Here is a 6,047-nt window from a genome sequence, read left to right as displayed (position 1 = left end):
TTTGACTCAACTCAAGGAAGTCTGAATGGCTTTGGGTAGTTGGGTCTTCTGGTGTGAGTTTTTTTCTACCTTTGGTCCTGAATGGGTGGCACTGCTTCAAATCACCTGGTGTGCTATCTGGGGAATTGTTTTGGACTCATGGTTTCTGTTTGGAAGAACAGTGGTAGCTGTGGCCAAGAGGGTGTTTGCACACCTTTGAGTTCTGTGACAATTGCATCCATTCCTGGATCGTGGCTTTGCTCACTTTCATTCAGGCCCTTTTGATCTTCTGTTTTGACTACTGAAACACATTCTACATGGAGATGCCCTTGAAAAGCATTCAAAAGATTTGGCTACTAAAGAATGAAACTGCATGGATTGTAAATGGTGTCATTTATTCAGCATATGTAACTCTAATGCAATGTGAGCTGCTTTGGCTGCTAGTGTTTCCAGATGCAATTCAAGGTGCTGGTTGCCATCTTTGAAACCCTGCATGTCTTGGGATCAGGTTCCCTGATGGATCGTTTTCTCACAGTTGTTTCTCCTTCCAATCTGCTTCAGAAAGATGAACGCACTCCAGATTCCATTGTCCAAGGAATGTCAGCTGGTAGGATTAGAAGATATGCCTTCTCTGTCATAGGCCCCATTCTCTGGAACATCCTCCCTTTCAAGATACCCTGTTGGCTTTTCAGAAGATCTTGAAGAACTGGTTATGTGCACAAGTCTGAGGCCCAAGTATGGGAAGGATGTCATTTTCTGGTTATGTTAATATTGACAGACTAAAACTATCTGATAGTTACTTTATATACAGGTTGTCCTGGATTTATGACCAGACTTGAGCTCCAAATTTATCTTACTAAGCAAGACATTGTTAAGTGAGTTTTGCCCCATTTTATGACTTTTCTTGCCATATTTGTTAAGTAACACCATGGTTGTTAAGTGAATCTGGCTTCCCGATTGACTTTGCTAGTCCGAAGGTGGCAAAAGGTGATCACATGATTCTGGGACACTGCAACTGTCATAAATATGAGTCAATTGCCAAATGCCTGAATTTTGATCATGAGACCATGGGGATGCTGCAATGGTCATAAATGTGAAAAATGGTCATAAACCACTTTTTTCAGTGCTGTTGTAACTTTGAATGATCACTAAATGAAGTGTTGTATATCAAGGACTACCTGTATTTAATTTTTTTTTATTGTGTTTTTAATTGGTTTAATTAATCTTATGATTCTTGGCTGCCCAGAGTCATTTTTCTAAGGAGGGCAGTTATACAAATTGAATAAATAAATAAATGGACAACACATCTAAAGACATTAATTTTGGGCTGGCTCTAATAGTGGAAATGTTCTAGGAAGAAGCTGCACCATATGTAGGCAGAACTGGTATCCACTGTTTCAATATTTCATATAATACATTATCAAATTATATATCACCATTATAGCAACCCCCCCAGTCACAAGAATGGAAGCCTATAAGATTTATACAAAAGCCCAGTGTCCTTATATCTTAGTCCACTTCAGAGGTGGTATTCAGCAGGTTCTGAGCAGTTCTGGAGAACCGGCAGTGGAAATTCTGAGTAGTTCAGAGAACCAGCAAATCCCACCTCTGATTTTACAGTATCCTTCCCCTGCCATGCCCACCAAGCCACACCCACAGAACCGGTAGTAAAAAAATTTGAATCCCTCCACTGGTCCACTTGTGGGGCCACAGTTATTGCCATGAAGCAATCTGGTGGGGTTTTCCCCCCGTTAATATTTTATTAGGAACCTGAGTGGTAACAGAGGCTCTGGTTTCCTATTCCAAATCTCAGGCTATTTTCTATGCTTTGTTCAATGAAACCTAAGCCCTTGATTAGGACTGCAAAGTTAATGTGTCAAGTTAACCACAGTAGCCATTTCAATGCTTTTCTAAGCCTTCCCTACTTGCAGCATAAGAACTCTAGCCACTTAAACCAAGATACTTGCCTGAAGCTTCCATCCAAGAGAGGAAACTCAGCTCTTCCCCAGGACCCTTTGAATTTTTCCCCAGGCAAGGGTTAACAGCAAGGCCTGTTATTACTCTCAGCCAGTTATGATACACATAACTAAATTTTTCCACTCCAATTTTCAAACTAAAAATGTCTACAAGGACACAAGGGACATAGATAAGTCTATTTTGAAGCTGCAGTCGGAGGTTTTTAGATGCTTCTGGAATTTTTATTTATTCAGTTTATATAGCTATCCATCTCTTATTTGTGACTCCAGGTGGCTTGCAATGAAAACATAAACATATATATATATAAAGAATAAAACAGCCATACAAATATCAAAAACAGTTAAAGCCACCTGGATACAGTCACCTAGAGATCATAGACATTCAAGAAAGAGTAGAGCTACTTTGTGGACTCTACACCAATCTATCACCCCCAAGTCAAATGACATCATGTAAAACTCAGAGGCATGACTTGCAGTCTTCCCTAATATTTTCTATCCAGAAAAGTTGAAATTATAGTTCTCAGATTGAAGGCCAGGATGGGTAGAAAACTTGGGTTTCAATCACAAACCAGTTTGAGCAGAATGGTAGGTTGGGAAACAAGAATTGTATACCTCATACTATGCTTTCATCCTTCATCTTCATCCCCTTAACTTTCCTTTTGCTCTTTCAGGTGATAAGGCCCAGGCATCCTTGGGTTGTTATTCCCCACTCCATTTTATTTTTTTTCCATCTTATGTTTTGTTTTATTTATGTAAATCTTGCAACTTCTTATTTGTTCTCCTTTCTTTTTTGCAGTAATCTGGAAATGCAGCTATCTTAACCTAGCATCTGTGAGAGATTTTGAGGGGGGATGAGAGAGTAATGGGAGGAACTTGAGACAAGAACACCAATAGATAGCAGAAGATGTTAATGACTTAGGTAATTCTCAACTTATGACCATTTGTTCAGCAATAGTCTGGAACTAAGACAGCCTCTGAAAGGGTGCTTTGCAACATGTAACATACTTCTGACCCTCACAAAACATTGCACCCACAATTGCATGATAGTGATCTGGTTGTTTGGTAATCTGTTCACATTTATGACCATTTGTGAAGCACCCTGCAATCATGAAATCGCCATTTGCAATCTTCTCTACCAACTTTCCCCAGAAAGTCAATGGGGAAGCTGGCAAGGGAAGGTTGCAAGCTGCTGCTGACTGCTAAGAGGACTTCCTCGTCTCTTGGTGCTGGCTGAAAGAGTTGCCTGCTGAGGGGGGCAAACTCCTTCAGAAGAGTACAGAAATGGAGCTTGGATCCCAAAGATTAGAACTCAATTTCTGCAGCCCACTTGGGAGTTACCTTCCACACACAGAGGGTGGGACTGTGATCATTGAGCAAAGCAGTCATATGGACATCTCGCTTAACAATCACTCAATGACCAAGATTCCAATCCCAATTGTGACAATCCCAATTGAGGACTACATGTATCTGGCAAACAGCAACTCAGCCTAGGGTGCAGAAAGACTCCAGAGATTCAAAACATTCCTCTTTAGTGAACTTATTTACTAATAAAATAGGGCTCGAGGTTCTGATTGCTATTTCCAAGATACTCTTCCATAGTCTTAATTCTTATACTAAAACTTCTATTGAAATCTGGGTGATTCTTGTCCTTTGTTCGTGCTCTCTATATGGGATTTGATATTACTTTGGCTGATATGCAAAATTTATTCCTGCTACAAACAATGCATTCTCCACAGACAGTCCCCCACAGCCTGCCAGGCTTTTCCATTTGATCTTTTAATGTTTTAAGCAAGGCTCCCCTTCAGAAACTGTACTGTTTCCATCTTTCCATGTACAAAACGGTCAGGGAATGGCCAGTGTTAAATGTCTTTAAGCAGAAGGCATATTCTCCATGTGGAGGACCCATGTCCAGTTTAAGGAAGGCAGAAAAAAATCCCCAATATATCATGTGACACTGCTGTGACAACATGAATTTGACACCCTGATGTAGAGTATAACTACAGAGGTCATGCAATTGCTGATATACAAATGTATTTTAAATAAAGTATCAGCAAATTATGTGTGTGTGTGTGTGTGTGTGTGTGTGTGTGTGTGTATATATTGCTGATGCTTTATTTGATATATACACACACATACATATGTACAGACACATACACATATGTATATAGACAGTACATCCATAATAGAATGAATGGCATGGTGGTCTAGTGGTGAAGATGCTTGCCTCCCACTCTGAAGGTTGAGAGTTCAATCCTAGGTAGCAGCTAGGGCACAAAGAAAAAAAATCTGATGCAAACTCTGCATGGTGTCAGAAAGGGCATCTGGCCAGTAAATGCTCAGCTCCATCCAGCCGCCCCCAACTCTGCTCCAACAATATAGGAGATAAAATATTAAATTAAGATTAAAACCATAATAATATCACTGTAATATGGAGCCTTAGAATTGCAATGGGATATTATCAATATCTAAGGAAGCTAACATCTAACTGCTTCTGGTGTGGCTGGAATGAGATTGTCCCAGGTGCCTTGAAATTTCTTGAGACTTTCTTGAACATTATGTGTCACAGTTTGTTCCGGTGCACCACAGTCACCTTGTGGGCTCTCAACCATTCCTCACTTAAAGGGTCTTGCCTTATTTCTGGCATAGCCTGTCCTGATTCTATGCAGGTGGCTCCATATTTTTGGGGGCAACTGCACGCCGGAAAGTGGTTTGGTTGGATCTGAGCGATCTGGTTTTTTTGTGGTTATTAAATGTTTCCCATCTTAATTGACATTTTTTATATAGATTGTATGTTTGATATATTATCCCAAATGTGTTTCTGTGGTGAGGCTTAATGGTGGTAAGATAAGATGCCCCCATTGAGATAAAATTATAAAAGCATGTCAAGGTTAAAGGGTTTTTTTCCTACTTGCCCAAATCATACAAACTATCACTAAAAGTATACACAACCCCCATTGTATAAAAACTGCTACTCCCAAATTAGACATATGCAGCAAATCACTAGCTATAAAATGTAAAAACTGCTCAAAATTATGTTTAATTTCAGTAGCATGCACTTTTATGTAAATATGCCCAGAACTGTGATAATGCATTTTTACTCTATGTGTGTATATGTATTAAACAGCTCAATATTCATTAAAGTTTATTTCCAAATAAAAATATTAAGATTGCATCATAAAGCCTAATACTTAATACTTTCCATTAAGTTCATCAGAGATTTAGTCTACAGCACACAATGTAAATGATTAGAACTGTACATCAATGAAGGATGGATGGGATATACTGCAAATGAATAAATGGCTAGAATAAAACATTTTGCATTATTCTAGTAATGTCCTAATATCAATCCTGTAGGGATATGTAAAATGTTCCCTTTGCAAACAGTGAAAAATATTCAGTCTGTTGCAATATCTGTTTCCACAGTGTGCACTCTTTCAAATCCACAATCTTATTTTAGAATACTCCACCTCTCATAATGAGGAACAACTGATAAATGCCAGAAAGCAACTTTTCAATGAGAATTAAATATACATAGCAGTAAAATCCAACTATTGTTGGCATTCACAGCTAATCGAACAGCAATATGTATACAGGCACTACAATTATGTGTGGTATAAACAAAGTCCAACTCTTCTCTTGTTTCTAGTGTATGTTTAGAAAGTCCTTATCAACTTACTTTCACACTATTTTCTCCATCTTTTTCAGCTGTTGTATTTTGGCAAGTTGCTCCATCACATGCTGGAATTGCTGCACTGTTTATTTTTGGTTTCCAAGAAGCTTTGCTTGCAGAGCAAGAGATCTGAGAAAATCCTCCTTGCTTGCTTATGATGCATAAAAGACTAGGTCCTGATTCAGAGCACTATTTGATTCTGACTGCTATCAGCAACTGGCTTTGCTCATTGGTAGCTAATACAGCAGCACTTTGCTTTCCCATCTATTTGAACTTTATTGCTGGTTTTCTTGCTTTTTCTGATTTTTAAAAAAAATATATTAAGCAGGTGATGGATCTTTTTGATTATTTGGTAAAAGATGATAGGAACCCCAATTTCTGTTGTGGGCTTTAGAAAGGAACACAGGCCTTTTATTGTATTA

This window comes from Pseudonaja textilis, chromosome 4 (assembly GCF_049901715.1).
Source record: "Pseudonaja textilis isolate UNSWEBS1 chromosome 4, rPseTex1.2, whole genome shotgun sequence".
NCBI classification, from domain to species: domain Eukaryota; kingdom Metazoa; phylum Chordata; class Lepidosauria; order Squamata; family Elapidae; genus Pseudonaja; species Pseudonaja textilis.
This window is presented reverse-complemented; position numbering follows the sequence as displayed.